The sequence below is a fragment of the Mustela erminea genome, chromosome 19 (genome assembly GCF_009829155.1).
Source record: "Mustela erminea isolate mMusErm1 chromosome 19, mMusErm1.Pri, whole genome shotgun sequence".
NCBI classification, from domain to species: domain Eukaryota; kingdom Metazoa; phylum Chordata; class Mammalia; order Carnivora; family Mustelidae; genus Mustela; species Mustela erminea.
Genome location: NC_045632.1, coordinates 10594465 through 10620224, shown reverse-complemented (window position 1 = coordinate 10620224; position 25760 = coordinate 10594465). Strand labels below are relative to the sequence as shown.

The 25760-nt window shown below is 49.0% G+C and overlaps 1 protein-coding gene and 2 pseudogenes across 12 annotated transcripts in view; all 3 read right to left on the bottom strand.

Moving 5' to 3' along the window:
* The window catches only part of LOC116579282 (leukocyte immunoglobulin-like receptor subfamily A member 6), a 355647-nt gene that overhangs the window by 70689 nt on the left and 259198 nt on the right, over nt 1-25760 (bottom strand). The window lies entirely within an intron of this gene.
* Nucleotides 499-22354, bottom strand: LOC116579290 (annotated as a pseudogene).
* LOC116580019 lies at nt 3127-6134 on the bottom strand (annotated as a pseudogene).

Genomic DNA, 25760 nt, shown 5'->3' with positions numbered 1-25760 from the left:
AATGGATAAGGAAGATGTGGTCCATATACACTATGGAGTATTATGCCTCCATCAGAAAGGATGAATACTCAACTTTTGTAGCAACATGGACGGGACTGGAAGAGATTATGCTGAATGAAGTAAGTCAAGCAGAGAGAGTCAATTATCATATGGTTTCACTTATTTGTGGAGCATAGCAAATAGCATGGTGGACTAGGGGAGATGGAGAGGAGAAGGGAGTTGAGGGAAATTGGAAAGGGAGGTGAATCATGAGAGACTATGGACTCTGAAAAACAATCTGAGGGTTTTGAAGGGGCGGGGAGTGGGAGGTTGGGGGAACCAGATGGTGAGTATTAGAGAGGGCATGGATTGCATGGAGCAGTGGGTGTGGTGCAAAAACAATGAATACTGTTATGCTGAAAAAAAATAATTAATTAAAAATTTTTAAAAATGACTGGTCTCTTCACGAACATTATGTATGTGATGGATTAATCCTGTATGCAGGGTTCTTGACATGTGCTTTCCTATACACAATGTAGAGGATGAAATTGATCTGTATATTGCTGGTGGTTTCAGTTTGTGATTTTTCAACCTTAAAACATCCCATTCCACATTTGCCATTAAATAGTAATTATGTGGGATTGAACTCTATGGTTTGTGTCTACACTGAGCAACACACTTGTCAATATTCTCCCGCAGGTGCCCATGCCTACACACATGGTTTCCTCTAGGGTGTGGACTCCTGGGGCAGAGCTGCACCTTTGCGTTCACCAGGTGATTCTGATCTGATCCCCAACTTGGTCTTAGCAATTTATACGCCTATCAGGAATGTACTGAGGTTCTAAGTACACAGTATTTTCTCCAACGATGGATATTGCCATTGTGTTCTCTTGCCTGTCCTGTGGTTGTAGTAGGATTTTGTGTGTCACAGTTCCCTGAAACCGTGGCATTACACTGAGCTGGAAAATACCAGGATGTTTACAATACAGGGAGGCACACGTGCACCTTGAGATCACCAGTGAGGTGACCACAGTTGGATCACACACACTCATGAAGACGGTGTATCCATGACTCCCACCTGGGCGCACAGTGCGTTCACACGGCTCCTTGATGTTGCCCATGATGGGAGTGTTTACACCAAAGATATGGGCAAATACTATGAATCACAACTTAAAACACACACACACACGCGCGCGCGCGCGCACACACACACACACACACTTAATCCATAGAGTCAGTGTAGCAGCTCCCAACCTGGCTACACCTCAAACGCCCCTGAGCTCACTCAAACTGATGGTGTTTCTGGAATATTCCACCAGGTGTCACCAGATGAGGACAGAGGAGCTCTGTGAGTCCAGAAAGGGTTCAGGGAATGGTTTGGGATTCATCTGCTACAACATGGTCCAAATTTTCACCCACTTATTTACTTATGAAAACAGAGTCTGTGATTTGGGCTGAAGGGATGGAGGACAATAGTGCACATCAGGGAAGGTGGAAATGGCAAGTGAAGGAAAATAAATCCCACGAAGGTGGACCAGAGCTGCCGCTGTAGGAAGGTATGAACCAGCCCCGCTGTGTAACCCTTAAATGACAGGGATGAGGAAAGAAGGGGCAGTCAAGGATGTCCAACAGTGTGGGAGGGAAAGCACCACAGGTCACAGCGGGGGAGTCCCGGACAGGGAGCAGCCCAGACATATCCTAGCACCTGAAGCATGCTCCCCCTGGATGTTGTCAGCAGAAAGATCAGCGAGCGTGAGCTGTAGGCTTTCCTACAGATCCCTCACCCGGGATGCATGCCCACAGCTCTGCCACATGGAATGGTGGCTTTGTTCCCCCTTGTGTTTAGCTCCTGGCTGTGTCTGGAGTCCTTCTCTGGCTGTGCTGAGCCTCTAGCAGCAGAATCCCAAGGACCACCAGGATCAAGACAGCTATGCCCATGTGGGTCAGATTCTCCACCGTGTAATCTCTGGGATCCGAGGCTAGAAATGAGGACAGAGAGGTTGCAGAGGTCAGAGAGGACCCATATCCTGCATATCCACCCAGGGGACCTGCTTTCCCAGACAGGACACCCCCTCCATACAAGCCCCATCACTGAGAATTTCTCCTAGTCTCCACTGCTGGGGTCTGAGTTGTTTTGGGGTGGGCTCACGGTGCCAGCTGCTTCTGCAGGAAGATGGAAGCAGATGGAAGGAGCTAGAGACCCCCGTCCCGCTGTCCTCTGCTCTGTGTCTCTATCCCTCAGTCTGTCACTATGTGGTTTTTGTACAGTTCCTGAACTAGCCCTTCTCTGCACTAGGGGGCTTTCTTCTGCTCTCCTCACTGGATTCCTTCAGCCTCCTTGTTCTCTTTGATTTCAGACTCTGCTTCTGAGTTACTCGGGATAGATTCTGGCTGTGCCCCACCAGCTCAGGGTTGCAGAGAAAAATGGCCTCCCAGGACAGAAATCATCATGTCCTCACATGTTCTCTGCTCAGTCTGGGACACAAGACCTCCTGGGCTCATGTCCCTGTAGATAACAGTTCCTACTTACTGAGTAGCTGAGGTTCCAGCTGCATCCATGGATGAGGGCTTGGTGCCAGGGGCTCCTGACTTTCAGGAGCCTGATGTCTGGGGTCGGGTCCCTGTCCCTCCATGTCAACCAGCTCCCTTCCTTCAGGGTCTGCACTTTATTCTGTACCTACAGTATTCCTCCTTGGATGTGTTCATTCATTCATTCTTCATTTACTTACAGATACCCACAGTGCCAGACAGACAGACAGACAGACACACACACACACACACACATACACACACACACAGAAAGAGAGAGAGAGAGAGAGATCTGTGTGCACACATCTAGAACAGACATATAAATATGTATCCACAAAAGGTGACGGTCAGGCACTGGTTCATAGGACACTGTTATTGCTCGCATGCAGTGTGGATGGAGATGGGAAGAAGAGCTACATAAGTAAATAAACAAATAAATAATAAATAAATGAACAAAAAATAAATGAGACTCGTTGAAAACATGCTAAGACCCGGGAGTGCCCAGAGCTTGTGCCCCACAAGAACCCTGTGAATCCATCTAACCCCAATGCACACAGGAGAAGGAGGACTGGTTTCTGAGTCTGGTGTCCCTGTCACCTGAGTTCCCTTTGTCGTCATCTACAGGTGCTTCTCTAGAAGGTGTGAGAAGCAGACACAGGGACACTGGACCAGGGGCCACACACAACGCAGAGTGGACACCAGTGCAGATAGACATGGGGTGCATCCTCCCTGGGGACTCCCGTGAGCAGGGATCTACCCTCCTGGGTCTCAGGTGTGCACCAAGGGGCATGGAGGCCCCCAGGAGAGCACGGGGTGGGCAGCAGAGCAGTGCCCGCAGGTGGGGAGGTTTTTGTCCAGGAGAGTGCCCCGTAGGGCTGACACCATGGATCGGATTCAGCTATGGAGGGACAGGAGGTGAGTGGGAGGTGCTGTCCACTCACCCTCGTCCTCGCTCACCCCCCACGCAGCCCCTACTCCTTACTCTGCTGAGACTGAAGGATGGGGGACCCCGGGTGCACACTGTGGATCTTCCCAACCTCTCCAAGGCAGGACCCTCCTCTGTGGAGCCCCCGTGACCCCCACATGTGTTACTGTGTCAGGATTTCCTGAGACGTGTGTCCTGAGCTGACAGAGCTCAGACAGCACAGGGTCAGGGTCCCTCACCTGAGACCAGTAGCTCCAGGGGGTCACTGGGTTGTGACAAGAGGTAGGGGGAGGTGCTGGCGGAGCCATAGCACCTGTAGGTCCCCCTGTGGACTGAGGTCACAGGACTCATGGAGAATTCAGCCTGGTGCTGCCCAGCTCGGTACTGTGATCTAAGACTTAGCGGGTGATTGGCTGTCCCCTCTTTGGACAGAAGGAAAGTGTCCACAGGGCTCCGTGACTGACACAGCAGGGTCACATTCTCTCATGGGGCCGCCATTGGTCCTCGCTGCACCGAGAGGGAGGGTGTGTGGGGCAGCTGTCCTAGAGAGAGGATGGGCGGGTGAGGGGCTGCCCAGCCCTTGATCTGAACTGAGTCTGTCTGTGTCCTCTGAGTCTGTCCCTTCCCATCACCCCCCCTCCCTGGGGAGCCTCCACCCCTGGTCCAGACCACCACCACCTGAGCTCCCCAGCAGGACCTGTGCAGAGTCTGGGGTCCTAACTAACTCTGTGAGCCCTCACCTGCGAGCAGGGGATCACTGGGGGCCACTCGGAAGAGACTGTGTGTCCACCATAGCACGTGTACCGGCCTCTGAGAGCAGGTCTCACCGGGCCCAGGGGGGAAGTCTGCTCCAGAGAGCCCAGCCTGGGGCTGCCAGCCAAGCTGCTAGGGAGGGCCACATGCTCCATCCTTCGATAGAGCGAATCTGTCATAGCCGACATCAGAGCGACACTGGAGAGTCAGGCTCTGTCCAGAGGTCATAACAGGGCCCTGCTGGATCAGGAGGGAGGGCTTCCCCGACACACCTGGGAGAGACCAGCCCTGGATGGCAGGGGTGGCTTCTCTCCAAACCTCCCTTCTCCCGTCCTGACCCCCAGGTCTCACTGTCCATCACCTTCAGTGACTCTGACCTGTGAGTCCCCGTGGTCCCCTCACCCACACTCTCATTGGAGCTCCCCTGAGAGAAAAGTCCCCATTAACTGTCTGGTGCCTCAGAACAGGAATGAGGCACCAGTCAGACATTCTTACCTGAGACCAGCAGCTCCAGGGGGTCACTGGGGTCTGACCACACCAGGGGGGTGTTGCTGGAATAGCCGTAGCATGTGAACCTCCACCTGCGGCTGAAGGTCACAGGGCCCACAGGGAACAGGGCCTGAGTCCACCCACGGGGGGGCTGGCTGGGAGCCCAGGGTCCAGGAGGGCTGGCGCTCTCCTTCCTTCATCAGGACGAACCTGTGGAATCCCATCCGTGAGGCACACTGGAGGGTCACGTCCCCTCCTGAGGTCACGACAGGACTGGGCAGGGCTGAGAGGCTGGGTTTGCCCTGGGATCCTAGGAGAGAAGGAGGGTGACATGTGAAATGGGGCTCAGAACCCCCACATTATCCCCAGGCTGGGCTGTGAGAGGGAGACCCCTGAGAGACCACCCCCTTCCTTAGGGCAAAGCCTGAGTCTGAGACACTGAGTGGGCTCACACCTGTCACCACCAGCTCCAGGGGGCACTGTACTCTGACTAGCCGGTGGGACTGAAGTAGTTACAGTGATATCTTCCTGCATGTACATCTGTCATGTGTGTGATGGAGAAGGTGGCCTTGTCCCCAGGATCCAGTGTCTTCTCTCTGTCCCAGGTCCTTGACTCTCCCTCTTACGCAAGTGGTACTCCTGGGCCTCCAAGCCCCCCTGATACCAGATGGTCACAGGTGTCCCCCAGGGCGTCACAGAGCCTGGTTCAGCCCAGATGGTGGGTTTGGGGAGGGTCCCTGGAAGGAAACAGAGGCTGGGACAGAGACCTTCCCCACCCCCAGGTCTCAGCTCAGCCCCAAACTCCCAGACATTCCCCTCGGTCAGTCCAGAACTTCTATTCTCCATCCCCTGTTGCCTGGTGGGTGACTGTTGTCCCCACTGAGGAGGTGGGACTAGGACCCTGGGGACAGACTCACCTGTCTGCGCTCTGGTCCTGGGGCCCACACTCAGCCCTGGAAGAGAGTCCCTGTGAGAGGTTTGCCTTGAATCCTTGCAGAACCCCTCCTGTCCTAGAGCCTCATGAGCCTGGGGCCTGGGAGAGACCAGGGTCTAACTGTGGAGCAGTTTCCTCCCAGACTAGGGTGTCCCCTCCCCTCCTCATATCTCACCAAGACAGAGCAGGGCAGTGAGGATGAGGGGTCATCGCATCTCCTCTCCCTGGTTCTGGCTGTGCAGACGGAGGCCCCACTGTGATCACGGGACTGACAGACACACAGGGTGTGGCCACGGGCAGGCCTGTCCTGCCTGTCACAGGGTTGTCACGTCAGCAGTCCCACAGGAAGGGGAACAGCCCCTCCCGAGACCCAGCCTAGCTCTGGTGTCCATGATGGTGCGGCAGGTGGACCCTGAGGCTTCCTGAGGCGCCCCATCCAGGTGAGGGGACCAGGGCAGGTCCTTCCCTACCAGAGGTAGCCCATTTGGTCTCCTTCTTCTTCAGCACATCCGGGGTCCCCACCATGGCAATGGTCCCCAGATCCCAGGAATGCTGCAAAGGATGTGGGTTCCTGCTGCCCTGTGGAGGTCATGTCAGCACTGACATACCTATGACAAATCTGCTCGGCTCAGGATGAAATCATGGTGGCAATGAGGCCAGAGGAGAAATAGGGGCAAATAGGGAAGGAAAGTAGATGCCCCTCTCCTGGCCCTGGAGCGTGGGCTTTCTTTCTGCACAGCCTCTGTGGACTTCTCTATTTTCCTCTGACACTGTCCACTTCCCCTTCCTGGGAGCACAACTCTGAGTCTGGGCTGGCTCCTCTATCCCTTGATCCAGGGACAGAGACATCCTCCCCACATCTGGTGTCCTCTCCGTGAGCTGTAGGGAGCAATTCATGGGTGAGTGCTGTGATTTGGGGGAAAAAAGCTGATTCTCATGTGAATACTACTGCCGTGTCCCCTGCCCTGGTGACCTTGTGCACATCACCTGGTCTGTAGCATGCTGCCCTGAACCCCACTCAAAGTGGTTGTGGGGTCAGGGGGACCTTGCACGTGGGTGCGATCAGTCATTGATAGTTTCCTGACCTGATTAAGAGGGGTGTGGATGAGACACAAGAAGCCCATGTGTCAGACTCCTCAATCAGGGCAGACCAGAGATACACACCCTCGAGACCCTATGCATCCCTACAGCTGAGAAATGCTGTTGGTGATGTTTCTAAATGGTTTACAATAACATTTTGTAGGAAATATGAAAGAAGAGTTTGGGAATTGGGAGGGACCACAGCAGAAACAGAGACAAAAGCTGAGTGACCAGCAGAGCCTAGAGTCCAGTTGAGGGTGGTCAAATATGATTTCTGCTTCTGTGTGGCCAGAAGAGTTGCCACATTCTAGCAGGCAGTAAGGGTATCGAGTTTCTGGGTGACTGTGGAATCAGTGTGACCCTCCACCATGTGTGGGGTGGCCACTGGCATGTCTCTGCCCTCTGCCCCAGCCCAGAGGTCAATCCTGAGCCACATCCCCTCTGTGTGTGTGTGGAATGGCTCTGTCCCGTGGACCCACCCTCCACTGGCATCGGCCCATGCGTGGTTGTGCGGTTCCCATGGGAGCCATCCCTGATGGACACATTCCTGTTCAGATGTTAAGTTCGGAGAGTGGATGCACAGGACACGGCGACAGGGACCATTCACCCCTTACAGTCCTGAAATCAGGGCAGCTCTGGAAGCAACTATCTCTGGAATTCAGGGGTGTGGGAGGTGAGTGTCCAACAGGAATGGACATCAGAGAGTGACCCCAATATGTAAGGAGTGCTATGGAAGACTGTGTGCAGAGTGGTCCGTCATCGTCCAGGTCGTGGAACAGCAGGAATGTGGGAAACGCATTTTGCACTAAGAACGTGAAATATTGAAGGGAAGAGACAAGAAGGTGGGAGAGTGGGGGGCCCCGTCTCATCCGGTCCCTTGAATTTAGCTACGTAACTATCAATTCTGCACAACATGAATTCAACCTGAGATGTAAGAAAAAAACATACCTGGAACTCTACAAGTAGAGAAGTGAGCGCTTTTTTCAAGGTGGGATGTCCAGAGGCGTGAATCTGAGGGAGATAACAAAGACAAATGGAGGGGGGAGGGAGCCTCCATGTGTCCTTCACCAAGGAGTGTTATAGCCCCCGAGGGCAAAATATGAACGCTTGGAAATCTCCTACAGTGAGAGATATGGCTGCCTGAAAGAGGTCTTGGGATGAAATAGAGAGACTTCTAGGTGGGTCAGTGTGGTCTCTAGATCCCAGGAGCCTCAAAATAACATAGTGCCTAGGTAGTAGAGTTCCCAAGCAGCAGAGCAGGGAAACTGATTATGGAGAGTGAGCCCAGGGGTGGGGGGAACTCTCAGCTTGATTCACCACAAACCCCGAGCTGTGCCAACTGGGGGGACTGCTCTCAGCCTGGGCACCCTGCAGAGGACTAGAACATGGGGACCTTCCATCATCCTCCGGGATGGGCAAAATGGGTCCACTCCTGACTGGGCAACAGTTCTGAGGGTGATAGCCCAGTAAAGGACAGTACAGAGCTGCCCTCTGCCTTCCCCCAAGAGGGGCAGAGCTTGTGCACTCCATACGGTGACTGCTCTCAGTTCCAGTACCCTACAAAGGACAGTATCATGGGACCCTCCACTTTCTCCAGAAGGATCACTGTGGGCGTGCACCGCAGCAGTCTGCCGAGTTTGGCACACATAAAAGTCAGGACCTTTTTTTTTTTAAGATTTTATTTATTTATTTGACAGATTAAGAGATATTGAACACCAGTGGGGTTAGGGGTTGGCAGCAGGGAGAGGGAGAGGGAGAAGGAGGCTCCCCGTGGAGCAGGAAGCCTGATCCAGTGTTCTTTTTTTTTTTTTAATTTTATCTCTTTTCAGCATAACAGTATTCATTGTTTTTGCACCACACCCAGTGCTCCATGCAATCCGTGCCCTCTCCAATACCCACCACCTGGTTCCCCCAACATCCCACCCCCCCGCCCCTTCAAAGCCCTCAGGTTGTTTTTCAGAGTCCATAGTCTCTCTGGGTTCACCTCGGACAAGGGGAGATGGACAGAAGTCAGGACCTTTTATCCCAGAGGGTTCACTAAAAGGAGGGCACTTTTCAGCTCTGGACTGCAGATTGGGGCACAGCAATTTTTATTTTGATCCTCTAAAGAGCCACAGAAAGCCTTCAGGGGAAAAAAGGCACACAGAACCAGCTTACACTGAGCCTAGCACACTGGCAAGGGGCAGTGAACTCCCACCCCAGCGAGGACATCTGAGAAGCAGCATCACAGCAGGCCCCTCCCCCAGACGACACAGGTGCACAAGTTAATGGATTCCAGAAAAGTGTAAAACTCCAGCACAATGGGAACATAGTAGAGAGAATTCCATGTTTCCCCCTCACGATTCATTCTCTTTCAGTTTAAAATTTTCTGTTTCTCTTCAAAACCCTTTTGAAGGGGCAGGGATGGGAGGTTGGGGGAGCCAGGTGGTGGGTATTATAGAGGGCACCCATTGCATGGAACACTGGGTGTGGTGCATAAACAATGAAATTTGTTACATTGAAAAGAAATTTTTAAAAACTGTAATAAATACAGCAAAATGAAAAAAATTTCGACCTGTACCCCTGGGGATAAAAATATATGTTTATAAAAAATAAAAAATTAAAAAAAAAACCCTCAGGTTGTTTTTCAGAGTCCATAGTCTCTCATGGTTAACCTCCCCTTCCAATTTCCCTCAATTCCCTTCTCCTCTCCATCTCCCCATGTCCTCCATGTTATTTGTTATGTTCCACAAATAAGTGAACATGAGTGATAATTGACTCTCTCTGCTTGACTTATTTCACTCAGCATAATCTCTTCCAGTCCCATCCATGCTGCTACAAAAGTCGGGTATTCGTCCTTTCTTTTTTTTTCTTTTTTTTTTCTTCTTCAGAAATAATCCCTTGTTTATTTTTTTTGCAATATTTTTTAATTTATATTTTATTTATTTTCAGCATAACAGTATTCATTATTTTTTCACCACACCCAGTGCTCCATGCAATCTCTATAATAGGCACAACCTGGTACCCCGACGTCCCATGCCCCCCGCCCCTTCAAAACCCTCAGATTGTTTTTCAGAGTCCATAGTCTCTCATGATTCACCTCCCCTTCCAATTTACCCCAACTCCCTTCTCCTCTCTAACTCCCCATGTTCTCCATGCTATTTGTTATGCTCCACAAATAAGTGAAACCATATGATAATTGACTCTCTCTGCTTGACTTATTTCACTCAGCATAATCTCTTCCAATCCCATCCATGCTGCTACAAAAGTCGGGTATTCGTCCTTTCTGTTGGAGACATAATACTGCATAGTGTATATGGACCACATCTTCCTTATCCATTCGTCTGTTGAAGGGCATCTTGGTTCTTTCCACAGTTTGGCGACCATGGCCATTGCTGCTATAAATATTGGGGTACAGATGGCCCTTCTTTTCACTACATCTGTATCTTTGGGGTAAATACTCAGTAGTGCAATGGCAGGGTCATAGGGAAGCTCTCTTTTTAATTTCTTGAGGAATCTCCACACTGTTCTCCAAAGTGGCTGCACCAACTTGCATTCCCACCAACAGTGGAAGAGGGTTCCCCTTTCTCCACATCCCCTCCAACACATGTTGTTTCCTGTCTTGTTAATTTTGGCCATTCTAACTGGTGTAAGGTGATATCTCAATGTAGTTTTAATTTGAATCTCCCTAATGGCTAGTGATGATGAACGTTTTTTCATGTGTCTGATAGCCATTTGTATGTCTTCATTGGAAAAGTGTCTGTTCATATCTTCTGCCCACTTTTTGATATGATTGTCTGTTTTGTGTGTGTTGAGTTTGAGGAGTTCATTATAGATCCTGGCTATCAACCTTTTGTCTGTACTGTCATTTGCAAATATCTTCTCCCATTCCGTGGGTTGCCTCTTTGTTTTCTTGACTGTTTCCTTTGCTGTGCAGAAGCTTTTGATTTTGATGAAGTCCCAAAAGTTCATCTTCGCTTTTGTTTCCTTTGCCTTTGGAGATATATCTTGAAAGAAGTTGCTGTGGCTGATACCGAAGAGATTACTGCCTATGTTCTCCTCTAGGATTCTGATGGAAATTAGAGAATCGATTCCATTTACTATAGCACTAAGAACCATAAGATACCTGGGAATAAACCTAACCAAAGAGGTAAAGGATCTGTACTCGAGGAACTACAGAACACTCATGAAAGAAATTGAAGAAGACACAAAAAGATGGAAGACCATTCCATGCTCTTGGATCAGAAGAATAAACATTGTTAAAATGTCTATACTGCCAGCTATATGTAGAAAAATGAAATTCGACCATTCTCTTACACCGTACACAAAGATAAACTCGAAATGGATAAAAGACCTCAATGTGAGACAAGAATCCATCAGGATCCTAGAGGAGAACATAGGCAGTAATCTCTTTGATATCAGCCACAGCAACTTCTTTCAAGATATGTCTCCAAAGGCAAAGTAAACAAAAGCGAAAATGCACTTTTGGGACTTCATCAAAATCAAAAGCTTCTGCACAGCAAAGGAAACAGTTGAAAAAAACAAAGAGGCAATCCACGGAATGGGAAGAAGATATTTGCAAATGACAGTACAGACAAAAGGTTGATATCCAGGATCTATAATGAACTCCTCAAACTCAACACACACAAAACAGGCAATCATATCAAAAAATGGGCAAAAGATACGAACAGAGACTTCTCTAATGAAGACATACAAATGGCTATCAGACACATGAAAAAATGTTCATCATAACTAGCACTCAGGGAGATTCAAATTAAAACCACACTGAGATATCACCTTACACCAGTTAGAATGGCCAAAATTAACAAAACAGGAAACAACGTGTGTTGGAGAGGATGTGGAGAAAGGGGCACCCTCTTCCACTGTTGGTGGGAATGCAAGTTGGTGCAGCCTCTTTGGAGAACAGTGTGGAGATTCCTCAAGAAATTAAAAATACAACTTCCTTATGACCCTGCAATTGCACTACTGGGTATTGACCCCAAAGATACAGATGGAGTGAAAAGAAGGGCCATCTGTACCCCAATGTTTATAGCAGCAATGGCCACAGTCGCCAAACTGTGGAAAGAACCAAGGTGCCCTTCAATGGATGAATGGATAAGGAAAATGTGGTTCATATACACTATGGAGTATTATGCCTCCATCAGAAAGGATGAATACCCAACTTTTGTAACAACATGGATGGGACTGGAAGAGATTATGCTGAGTGAAATCAATCAAGCAGAAAGAGTCAATTATTATATGGTTTCACTTATTTGTGGAGCATAACAAATAGCATGGAGGACAAGGGGTGTTAGAGAGGATAAGGGAGTTGGGGTAAATTGGAAGGGGAGGTGAATCATGAGAGACTATGGACTCTGAAAAACAATCTGAGGGGTTTGAAGTGGCAGGGGGAGTGGGAGGTTGGGGTACCAGGTGGTGGGTATTATAGAGGGCACAGATTGAATGGAGCACTGGGTGTGGTGAAAAAATAATGAATACTGTTATGCTGAAAATAAATAAATTTAATTTTTAAAAAATGTCTATACTGCCTAGAGCAATCTATACTTTTTATGCCATTCCGATCAAAATTCCACCAGTATTCTTCATAGAGCTGGAGCAAATAATCCTAAAATTTCTATGGTACCAGAAGAGACCCAGAATCGCTAAGGAAATGTTGAAAAAAAAAAAAAACAGGGGGTATCATGTTACCTGATTTCAAGATTTACTACAAAGCTGTGATCACCAAGACAGCATGGCACTGGCATAAAAACAGACACATAGACCAGTGGAACAGAGTAGAGAGCCCAGATATAGACCCTCAACTCTATGGTCAAATAATCTTCGACAAAATGGGAAAAAATATACAGTGTAAAAAAGACAGTCTCTTCAATAAATGGTGCTGGGAAAACTGGGCAGCTATATGTAGAAGAATGAAACTTGACCATTCTCTTACACCGTACACAAAGATAAATTCAAAATGGATAAAAGACCTCAATGTGAGACAGGAATCCATCAGAATCCTAGAGGTATGCATCCCTTCTGATGGAGGCATAATACTCCATAGTGTATATGGACCACATCTTCCTTATCCATTTGTCCGTTGAAGGGCATCTTGGTTCTTTCCACAGTTTGGCAACGGTGGCCATTGCTGCTATAAACATTGGGGTACAGATGGCCCTTCTTTTCACTACATCTGTATCTTTGAGGTCAATACCCAGGAGTGCAATGGCAGGGTCATAGGGAAGTTCTATTTTTAATTTCTTTTTTTTTAAATTAATTTTTTAATTTTTTTTATAAACATATATTTTTATCCCCAGGGGTACAGGTCTGTGAATCACCAGGTTTACACACTTCACAGCATTCACCAAAGCACATACCCTCCCCAATGTCCATAATCCCACCCCCTTCTCCCAAACCCCCTCCCCCCAGCAACCCTCAGTTTGTTTTGTGAGATTAAGAGTCACTTATGGTTTGTCTCCCTCCCAATCCCATCTTGTTTCATTTATTCTTCTCCTACCCACTTAAGCCCCCATGTTGCATCACCACTTCCTCATATCAGGGAGATCATATGATAGTTGTCTTTCTCTGCTTTACTTATTTCGCTAAGCATGATACACTCTAGTTCCATCCATGTTGTCGCAAATGGCAAGATTTCATTTCTTTTGATGGCTGCATAGTATTCCATTGTGTATATATACCACATCTTCTTGATCCATTCATCTGTTGATGGACATCTAGGTTCTTTCCATAGTTTGGCTATTGTGGACATTGCTGCTATAAACATTCGGGTGCATGTGCCCCTTTGGATCACTACGTTTGTATCTTTAGGGTAAATACCCAATAGTGCAATTGCTGGGTCATAGGGCAGTTCTATTTTCAACACTTTGAGGAACCTCCATGCTGTTTTCCAGAGTGGCTGCACCAGCTTGCATTCCCACCAACAATGTAGGAGTATTTTTAATTTCTTGAGGAATCTCCACACTGTTTCCAAAGTGGCTGCACCAACTTGCATTCCCACCAACAGCGGAAGAGGGTTCCCCTTTCTCCACAACCCCTCCAACTCACATTGTTTCCTGCCTTGCTAATTTTGGCCATTCTAACTGGTGTAAGGTGATACCTCAATGTGGATTTAATTTAAATTTCCCTGATGGCTAGTGATGATGAACATTTTTTCATGGGTCTGAAAGCCATTTGTATGTCTTCATTGGAGAAGTATCTGTTCATATCTTCTGCCTATTTCTTGATATGATTATCTGCTTTGTGTGTGTTGAGTTTGAGAAGTTCTTTATAGATTCTGGATATCAACCTTTTGTCTGTACTGTCATTTGCAAATATCTTCTCCCAATCCGTGGGTTGCCTCTTTGTTTTCTTGACTGTTTCCTTTGCTGTGCAGAAGCTTTTGATATTGAAGATGTCCCAAAAGTTCATTTTTGATTTTGTTTCCTTTCCTTTGGAGACATATCTTGAAACAAGTTGCTGTGGCTGATATCGAAGAAGTTACTGCCTATGCTCTCCTCTAGGATTCTGTTGGATTCCTGTCTCACGTTGAGGTCTTGTTTCTCTTTTTAATTATTTTCCTATTTAACAAACATGTATTTAAGTCATTTTTAAACTTTCATTACTTTAATCTACATTTTATACATATGTTGGTCATTTTTTGCCCCCTTCGCTCTTCAATTTTATTTGTGTATTTATGTAAGTTTTGCTTTCTTTGCAATTTTTAGATCAAGTTTCTTAATCTCAAATTAGTGTCAAAAAAGGATCAAATCTCAAACACAGACCAAAATTCACTCAGGAAAAAGAAGATCATCCCCCTCTTTTATTTCCATTTCTGTTTTCATTTCTGACCTCTTAGGATTTGTCTAGTTTGGGTCATATTTGAGATTTTGTAAAGAATTTATTTATTTATTTGACAGAGAGAGGTCACAAGCAGGCAGAGAGGCAGGCAGAGAGAGAGGGGGAATCAGATTCCCTGGTGAGCAGAGAGCCTAATGTGGGGCTTGATCCCAGGACCCTGAGATCATGACCCAAGCCAAAGGCAGAGGCTTAACCCACTGAGCCACCCAGGCCCCCCATATATTTGGTATTTTTGATTCTGCTCACTCCCTCATCCATTCTTGTCTGGGCAAAATGACTCGAAGTGAGAATCCACAACAAAACAAAGAACCAGAGGTAACACAGATGTAATCCATATGGATACCAGTAAAATGTCAGAGATGGAGTTCTGGATAGCAATGATCAAGTTAATATCTGGGCTTGAAAAAAGCATAAAAGACCCTAGAGAATGTCTTAGTGCAGAAATGAGATCTAATCAGGCCAAATTAAAAATGCTCTAGCAGATGCTGCCTAAATTGGATGCTCTAACAGCGAGGGTAAAGGAGGCAGAAGAAAGAGTGAGTGATGTAGGAGACAGGGTGGTGCGAAGGAAGGAAGCTGAGGGAAAGAGAGGCAAACAATTAACAGCTCGTGAGGAGAGACCTTGAGAAATCAGGGATGTTATGAAATACACCGACATCAGAATTATTGGGAAACTGGGGGTGGGGGCAGAAGGTGTATCTGAGCAACCAGAGCTGAGAACTTTCCTAACCTGGGAAAGGAAATAAGCATTCGTGTCCCAGAGGTAGAGATGACCCCTCCCCAAAGCAATATAAAAATAGATCAACACCCCAACATGTAATACTGAAGTTTGCAAATTTCAGAGATAAAGAGAAAATCCTGAAAGCAGGTTGGGACAAGAAGCTCCTAACCTGTGGACATAGAAACATCACCCCAACATCAGACCTGTCCACAGAGACCTGACAATCCAGAAAGGGCAGCCGGGACACATTCAGTTACTAAATGAGAGGAACATGCGGCCAAGAATCCTTCACCCAGCAAGGCTGTTGTACAGAACTGATGGAGAGATGAAGAGCTTTCGAGACAAACAGAAACTGAAAGATGTGACCACCAAGCCATCCCTGCAGGAAATATTAAGGGGGATTCTGTAAGCAAAGAGAGAGCCCAAACGTAACATGGACCACTAAGAAACAATCTGCAGAAAGAGGACATTACAGGCAATACAATGGCACTAAGTTTGTATCTTTTAAAAAAAATTTTTTAATTGTGTGATGTTAGTCACCACACAGTACATCATTAGTTTCTAATGCAGTGTTCCATGATTCATTGTTTGCAAACAACACCCAGTGCTCCATGCAATCCATGCCCTCTTTAATACCCACCACCAGGGTCACCCATCGCCCCCTAAAACCCTCAGTTTGATTCTCAGGGTCCAGAGTCTCTCATGGTTCATCCCCCCTCTGATTTACCCCCCATCAATTTCCCCTTCCTTCTCCTAATGTCCTCTGTGCTATTCCTTTATTCCACATATGAGTGAAACCATACGATAATTGACTCTCTCTGCTTGACTTATTTCACTCAGCATAATCCCCTCCAGTCCTGTCCATGTTGATGCAAAAGTTGGGTATTTATCCTTTTTAAAAAATTTTCTTATATCTTTTCATGTACCAGAATTCATTGTTTACGCACCACACCCAGTGCTCCATGCAATATGTGCCCTCCATAATACCCACCACCAGGTTCACCTAACCTCCCATCCCCCGCCCCTTCAAGACTCAGATTGTTTTTCAGAGTCCACAGTCTCTCATGGTTTGTTCCCCTCCAATTTCCCCTAACTCCCTTCTCCTCAAAAGGGTATTCATCCTTTCTGGTGGCTGAGTGATATTCCATTATATATATGGACCACATCTTCTTTTAATAGTGACTCTGAATTTAAATGGGCTTAATGCTCCTATCAAAAGACACAGGGTATCAGATTGAGTAAAAAATTAAGAGCCATCCACATGCTGTCTAGAAGAGACCAGCAGAGTTTCTCTTACTTATGGGGCATAAGGAACATAATGGTGGACATTAGGAGAAGGAAAAGTGAATTGAGGGTAACCGGACGGGGAGAGGAACAATGAGAGACTCTGGACCCTGAGAAACAAACCGAGGGTTTTAGAGGAGAAGCGGGGGATGGGTGAGCCCGGTGATAGGTATTCATGAGGGAACAGATTGCAGGTGCACTGGGTGTTGTACGCAAACAATGAATCATGGAACACTGCATCAGAAACTAATGATGTACTGTGCGGTGACGAAACAACAAAAAATCTGCGTAAGATTATCAGATTTACAAATCTATTCGTAAGATGTGGTGAGTGCACAAAATCAATTTTTTACGCTAAATGCTTGCTCAAAAGTATACAAATATGAAGTATTTCATAACTTACACTACATAAACATGCAAAGAAACAGGCAGAAGCCACAATCACAGCTGCCACTTCCCGACAGTGAACAGGAGAATAACAAGGCACAAACTAGTCAGCTTCCAGAGAGCAGGAGTCGGGGTCCACAAGTGTGGACACTGCAACCCGGAACAACTCCTCAGGCCCGTGTTCATTAGGTAACGAGATAACAATCAACAAAGGAGGAAGCAGATTATGGATAAATGAGATATGCCTGATCAAGCAGTATAGGATTTGGGGTTCAGTAAACACATTTAAAGGAATCATCTAATTAACTACAGGTGATCTCCGGAGAAGGGGCGATAACAGAAGTTCTACCCTGAGCAGGCGGGTGACCCCAGCTGCAAGGACTTGTATCATCCTCTCCCCAGGGGCCCCTGCTGGTCCACGATCAAGCATATTTGGTCAGTACATTGTTCTGAGGGATGGTTACACACAACATTATCTTCATTCGTACATTCATTTTATTTATTTATTTATTTTAAAGATTTTATTTATTTATTTTTGAGAGAGAGAGACAGAAATAGAGAGACAGGGAACAAACACAAGCTGGAAGGAGGGACAGAGGGAGAAGCAGATTCCCCACTGAGCAGCGATCCCACAACACAGGACTCCATCCCAGGACCCTGGGATCATGACCTGAGCCCAAGACAGATGCCTCGTGGAATGAAACTCTAAGGAGCCCAAAGCACAACTTTAAAAAAAAGGAAAACCCATTTATTCCTTGGAGTCAGTGTAGCAGCTCCCACCTGGCTTCACCTCAAACGCCCCTGAGCTCACTCAAACTGATGGTGTTTGGGAAGATTCCACCAGGTGTCGCCGCATGAGGACAGAACTCTATGAGTCCAAGAGGGTTCAGGGAATGGTTTTGGATTCATCTGTTCCAAAGCAGACCTAATTTTCATCCATTTATTTACTTATGAAGACAGTCTATGTTTTGCACTGAAGGGACGGAGGGCAATAGCGCCCATCAGGGAAGGTGGAAATGGAAAGTGAAGGAAAATGTGTCCCACGAAGGTGGACCAGAGCTGCCACTGTAGGAAGGTATGAACCAGCCCTGCCATGTGGGATGAACCCTCAAGTCACAGGGATGAGGAAAGACGGGGGCAGTCAAGGATGTCCAACAACTCGGGAGGGAAAGCACCACAGGTCACAGGGGATGAGTCCCGGACAGGGAGTCAGTGTAGCAGCTCCCACCTGGCTTCAGGGAGCCCAGACATGTCCTGCACCTGAACCATTCTGCCCCTCGATGTCAGCAGACAGATCAACGACCATGAGCTGCAAGCTTTCCTTCAGATCCCTCTGGGCACCCAGGATGCATGCTCACATCTCTGCCACATGGAATGGTGGCTTTGTTCCCCATCGTGTTTAGCTCCTGGCTGTGTCTGGGGTTCTTCTCTGGCTGTGCTGAGCCTCTAGCAGCAGAATCCCGAGGACCACCAGGATCAAGGCAGTCATGCCACTCGGATCTGATTCTCCACTGTGTAATCTCTGGGGTCTGAGGCTAGGAATGAGGACAGAGAGGTTGCAGAGGTCAGAGAGGACCCAAATCACCCAGGATCCTGCATGTCCAACAGGGAACCTGCTTCTCCAGACAGGACACTCCCTCCATACAAGCCCCATCACTGGAGCTTTCTCCTACTCACCACTTCAGGGGTCTGAGTTGTTTTGGGGTGGGCTCACGGTGCCAGCTGCTTCTGCAGGGAAGATGGAAGCAGATGGAAGGAGCTAGAGACCCCCGTCCCGCTGTCCTCTGCTCTGTGTCTCTATCCCTCAGCCTGTCACTATGTGGTTTTTGTACAGTTCCTGAACTAGCCCTTCTCTGCACTAGAGGGCTTTCTTCCGCTCTCCTCACTGAATTCCTTCAGCCTCCTTGTTCTCTTTGATTTCAGACTCTGCTTCTGAGTCACTCGGGATAGATTCTGGCTGTGCCCCACCAGCTCAGGGTTGCAGAGAAAAGTGGCCTCCCAGCACAGAAATCATCATGTCCTCACATGTTCTCTGCTCAGTCTGGGACACAAGACCTCCTGGGCTCATGTTCCTGCAGATGACAGTTCCCACTTATTCAGTAGCTGAGGTCCCAGCAGCGGCCATGGACGAGGGGCTAGATCCAGGGGCTCCTGACTGTCAGGAGAACAGAGGGGCCGATGTCTGGGGCTGGGTCCCTGTCCTTCCATGTCGACCAGCTTCCTTCCTTCAGGGTCTGCACTTTATTCTGTACCTATAGTATTCCTCCTTGGATATGTTCATTAATTCATTCTTCATTTACTTACAGATACCCACAGTGTTAGACACATAGAGAGACATACAGACAGACAGACAGACAGAGAGCCGGAGAGAGATCTGTGTGCGCACATCTACAACAGACATGTAAATATGTATCCACAAAAGGTGACGGTCAGTCACTGGGTCATAGGAACACCATTACTGCTCGCATGCAGTGTGGACGGAATGGGAAGAAGAGCTACATAAGTAAATAAACAAATAAGTAATAAATAAACAAACAAAAAAGATAAATGAGACCCATTAAAAACGTGCTAAGACTCAGGAGTGCCCAGAGCTGGTGTCCCACAAGGACCGTGTAAATCCATCTAACCCCAATTCACACAGGAGAAGGAGAACGGTTTCTGAGTCTGGTGTCCCTGTCACCTGAGTTCCCTTTGTCATCATCTACAGGTGCTTCTCTAGAAGGTATGAGAAGCAGACACAGGGACACTGGACCAGCGTCCACACACAATGGACAGTGGACACCAGCTACACACAAATATAGGGTGCAGCTTCTCTGGGGATCCCTATGAGCCAGGTTGGCCCCTCCTGGGTCTCAGGTACCCCCCAAGGGGCATGGAGGCCCCCAGGTAAGCACAGGGGGCACCAGAGCGGTGCCCTCAGGTGGGGAGGCTTCTGGTCCAGGAGAGTGTCCTGTGGGGCTGACAACACCATCAGATTCTGCTACGGGGGGACAGGAGGTGAGTGGGAGGCGCTGTCCACTCACCATTGTCCTCACTCACCCCCCACGCGGCCCCTATTCCTTACTCTGCTGAGACTGCAGGATGGGGGACCCCGGGTGCACACTGTGGATCTTCCCAACCTCTCCAGAGCAGGATCCTCCTCTGTGGAGCCCCCATGACCCCCATGTTTGTTACTGTGTCAGGCTTTCCTGAGACGTGTGCCTGAGCTGACAGAGCTCAGATAGGACAGGGTCGGGGACCCCTTACCTGAGACCAGTAGCTCCAGGGGGTCACTGGGCTGGGACAACAGGTAAGGGGAGGTTCTGGAGGAGCCGTAGCACCTGTAGGTCCTCCCGTGGGCTGAGGTTACAGGACTCATGGGGAATTCAGCCTGGTGCTGCCCAGCTCGGTACTGTGATCTAAGATGCGGGGGGGGGGGGGGGGGGGGGATCGGCTGCCCCCTCCTTGGACAGAAAGAAAGTGTCCACAGAGCTCCGTGACTGACACAGCAGGGTCACATTCTCTCCTGGGGCCACCATGCATCACGGCTGCACTGAGAGGGAGGGTGTGTTGGGCAGCTGTCCTAGAGAGAGAAAGGGCGGGTGAGGGGCTGTCTAGCCCTTGTTCTGAATTGAGTCTGTCTGTGTCCTCCGAGTCTGTCCCTTCCCATCCCCCTTCTCCCTCTGTCTTTCTCTCCCTGGGGACTCCACACACCTGGTCCCAGCCCCCACCACCTGCGACTCCCCTGGCAGGACCTGTGCAGAGTCTGAGGTCCTGACTGACACCGTGAGCCCTCACCTGCAAGCAGGATGTCCAGGGGGTCACTGGGGGCCAACCACTCGGAGGAGACTGTGTGTCCACCATAGCACGTGTACCGGCCTCCATGGGAGGGTCTCACAGGGCTCAGGGGAACGTCTGCCCCAGACAACTCAGCCTGGGGCTGCCGGCCAAGCTGCCGGGGAGGGTCAGGTGCCCCCTCCTTGGACAGAGTGAATCTGTCATAGCCAACATCAGAGCGACACTGGAGGGTCAGGCTCTGTCCAGAGGTCACAACAGGGCCCTGCTGGGTCAGGATGGAGGGCTTCCCCCACACACCTGGGAGAGACCAGCCGTGGATGGCAGGGGCTGCTTCTCCCCAAACCTCCCTTCTCCTGTCCTGACCCCTGAGTCTCACTGTTCTTCACCCCCTGGTGATTCTGACCTGTAAGTCCCCATGGTCCCCTCACCCACCCTCTCATTGGGGCTCCCCTGGGAGCAGAGTCCCCATTAACCTGTTTGGTGCCTCAAAACATGGATGGGGCACCAGTCAGACTTTCTCACCTGAGACCAGCAGCTCCAGGGGGTCACTGGGGTACGACCACACCTAGGGGGTGTTGCTGGAATAGCCATAGCATCTGAACATCCACCTGAGGCTGGAGGTCACGGGGCCCACAGGAAACGGGGCCTGGGTCTCCCCACAGGGGGCTGCCTGGGAGTTCAGGGTCCAGGAGGGCTGACATTATCCTTCCTTCATCAGGACGAACCCGTGGAATCCCATCCGTGAGACACACTGGAGGGTCACGTTCCCTCCTGGGGTCATGACAGGGATGGGCAGGGCTGAGAGGCTGGGTTTGCCCTGGGATCCTAGGAGAGGAGGAGGGGGTGGTGTTAAATGGGGCTCAGACCCCCCCACACACAGAATCCCCAGGCTGGGCTGTGAGAGGAGAAACCTGAGAGCCCATCCCCTTCCTGAGGGCAGAGCCTGAGGCTGGGATCCTGAGTGGGCTCGTACCTGTCACCACCACCAGCTCCAGGGGGTCGCTGTACTCTGACCAGCTGGTGGGTCTGAAATAGTCACAGTGCTATCTTCCTGCATATACATCTGTCATGTATGTGATGGAGAACTTGGCCTTGTCCCTGGGCTCCAGCAGCTTCTGTCTGTTCTAGGTCCTGGAGTCTCCCTCTTTATGCAGGCGGTACTCCCAGGCTTCCAGGCCCCCCGGACACCAGATGGTCACAAGTGTCCTCCAGGGTGTCACAGAGCCTGGCTCAGCCCAGGTGGTAGGTTTGGGGAGGGTCCCTGGAAGGAAACAGAGGCTGGGACACAGACCTTCCATACTCCCAGGACCCAGCTCAGCCTCAAAGCCCAGACATTCCCTCGGTCAGCCTAGAACTGCTGTTCATCCCTGCTGCCTGGTGGGTGACCCCGTCCCCAGTGAGGAGGTGGGTTAGGACCTCTGGAGACAGACTCACCTGCCTGCGCTTGGGTCCTGGGGCCCACACTCAGCCCTGGAAGAGAGTCCCTGTGAGAGGTTTGCCCCAAATCCTAGCAGATCCCCACCTCCCTTGAGCCTCCTGAGCCAGGGGGCTTCTGACAGACCAGGGCCTGGCTGTGGGGCGAGTCCCTCCCAGACTAGGGTGTCCCTTCCCCTCCTCAAATCTCACCGAAACAGAGCAGGGCTGTGAGGATGGGGGTCATGGTGTCTCCTCTCTCTGGTTCTGGCTGTACAGATAGAGTGCCCACTGTGACCACGGGATGGACAGACACACAGGGTGTGGCCACAGAGAGTCCAGTCCTGCCTGTTACAGTGTTGTCACATCAGCAGTCCAACAGAAAGGGAAACAGCATTTACGCAGGACCTAGCTGGTTCTGGTGTCCATGACAGTGCAGCGAGTAGACTCCGAGGCTTCCTGAGATGACCCATCTGGTGAGGAGACCAGGGCAGGCCCTTCCCTCCCAGAGCCTCCCCCATGGGTCTCCTTCATCCCAGCACACCCCTGGGTCCTCAGCATGGACGGGTCCCCAGACTCAGAGATGCTGCAGGGAACATGGGTTCCTGCTGTGCTGGGGAGCTCATGTCAGCATGGGCACTTGTGTGACTTCTCTGAATGGCTCAGGTCGACGTCACGGTGGCAATGAGCCCAGAGGAGAAAAACGGGCAATTAGGGAAGGAAACACGGCCCCTCTCCTGGCCCCAGAGTGTGGGCTTCCTTTTTGTCACAGCCTCCAAGGACTTCTCTATTTTCCTGTGACATAGTCCACACCGCATTCATGGGAACATGCCTATGTGAGTCCCTCCTGGCTCCTCAGCGCCCCTTGCTGCAGGGGCAGAGATGTCCTCCTCACCCTGGGGTCTTGCCTGTAAGCTGTAGGGAACAATACTTGGGTGAATGCACTGATATGGGGGACAGAGCTGATTCTCAAGTCATTACTACTCCAGTGTCCTCTTCCCAGGTGACCATGAGCACAGTGACCTGGTCTGTAACCTGCTGTCCTGAACTCCACTCTCAGAATGGTTGTGGGGTCAGAGGGACCTAGAATTTGGATGGGATCAATCTTGTTAGATTCCTGACCTGTTTAAGAGGGGTGTGGTTAAGACCAAAGAGGTCCATGTGTCAGATCCCACAGTGAAGGTGGACCCGTGATGCATCTCTCAAGAGACACCATGAGCTGTTATCACTCAGAAAAGCTACTCATGTTTCTGAAATTATTGACAACAGCCTATTTCAGAAAAGAGAAACAAAAATTTCTGGAATTTGGGGGACTTCAATAGAACAGAGGCCCAAACTGAGTGACTACCAGTGCCTGGGGTCAAGTTGGAAGTGGTCAAACTTGATTTTGCCTCCTTATGGTCAGGTGGGTGGCCAGGACTTCACAAGCAAGAAGGGCATCCAGTTTCTGGCTGACTGTGTAAGTAGTGACCCTTCCACCTTGTGTGGAGTGGCCACTGACATGTCTATGCCCACTGACCCATCCCAGAGGTCAGCACTGAGCCACGTCCTCTGTGTAGGTGTGTGGAATGGTTCTATCCAGTGCACCTTCAGCTGAGTGGTGTCTTGCCTGTGTGTGAGAATGTGACTCCCAAGGGAGACATCCTGCCAGACACATCCAAGCTGAGGTGCCAAGCTGGAAGAGTGGATGCCAGGGGTAACTGGGGCTGTGATCATCTGCCCCTTACAGTCCTGAGCTTTAGAACAGGTCTGGGAGCAACTGTCTCTGGAACTCAGGGATGTGGGAGGTGAGTATCCAACAGGAATGGATATCAGAGAGTGTCCCCAATGTGATAAGGAGTGCTATGGAAGACTGCACAGAATCGTCCATCATAGTCCAGTGAAACAGCCAGAATATGGGAAACTCGTTTTCCTTTAAGCACATGAAATACTGAAAAAGCCAACATTGGATTTTGAAGCAATAACAGAAGTTATATTATGGAAGAAGATAGAAATTGAAAGTGAATTAGTCAAATACTCTGAAGGTAAAATAATAGTAATAATAATAATAATAATAAAAACTTAGCCAACATGTAATACTATATATTGGCTAACTGGACATAATAAAAATAAATAAATAAGTCCTTGATACAACAGAATGCAAGTACTTGTTTCATCTATGAGAAGACACAGCTGAAGAGCAGAACGTGAAACTGGAAGACAATGCTGAGGATGTTTCATTGGATGCAAAACAACAGAAATGAAAGCCTGCAGATATCTGGGGAACAGGAAGGACACTGGGTACTGTGAGTTCCAGAAGGAAAGCAGTGAGGAGGGTGTCAGGCAACAGTCGCACTGGCCAATAGTCAGGTGTTTTACAGATGGAGAAGAAACAGGCAGGTGCTGATGTTCATGGAAGTGTCCATGAAATCTGTGTTTCCATATGTCCTGGCGGAGTGAAGGAAGTTGATGGAAGCTGACTTTTGAGCAGAAGAAAAATAGAGACTTGGGAAGAACACCTGTAAGGAATGATGAATGAAGAATGCTTATTCACCCATGGGATTGTGAAGGGAGAAAGGCAAAAGTGTCAGCAGGGCCCACATTCCCAAGTCCAAGGAGACTCTGGGCGCCAAAAGAAGGGGCACATTGGTGGGTGATTCAGTGAAGTGTCTGTCTGACTCTTGGTTTTGATTCAGGTCATGATCTCAGTGACTTGAGATTGAGCCCTGTGTCGGTGAACATGCTCAGAGGTGAGTCAGGTTGAGACTCTCTCCTTTCCCCTCCACTTCACCATTGTCCCCTTACCCTACTCTCTCTCTCTATCTCTCTCAAATAAGTAAAATAAATGTTTAAAATAGAAGGAGGGTCCATTGGGTGGATCAGTCCATTAAACATCAATCTCATGATCTTGGCTCAGGACTTGATCTCAGGTTCGTGTTATAGACCCTGTGTTGGGCTCCATGCTGGACATGGAGTCTACATAGAAAAGAAAGGGAAAAAATAAAATAGAAGGAGGTATACATGCATGTTGGGGTCACCAGTGAGGTGTGCCATTAGCTGGATCACACTCACATATGAAAGACAGTGTATCCATGACTCCCACCTGGGCACACAGTGCCTTCACGGAGGTCCTTGATATTGGTCATGATGGGTGTATTTACACTAAAGAAAAGGTGAAATGCCATGAAGGACAGCTTTTTAAAAACTGATTATTTCTTTGAGCCAGTGTAGCAGCTCACCTCCAGGCTGTCCCTTCAAACACCCCTGAGTTCCCTAAGACTGATGGCATTTCTGGAAAACTCCCAGCTATCATCAGACGAGCAGAGAAGAGCTCTATGAATCCAGAGAGGGTTTAGGGAATGGTCTTCCATTATCGGTTTCCAAGTAGACCCTATTTTTACCCCATCTATTCAGTGATTAAAAACCAGATTTTGTGTTCTATGAGGAACAGAAGTATACTTCAAAGGATGTGGTTAATATCAGAAAGGATGAATACCCAACTTTTGTAGCAACATGGACGGGACTGGAAGAGATTATGCTGAGCGAAATAAGTCAAGCAGAAAGAGTCAATTATCATATGGTTTCACTTACTTGTGGAGCATAACAAATAACATGGAGGACATGGAGAGATGGAGAGGAGAAGGGAGTTGAGGGAAACTGGAAGGGGAGGTGAA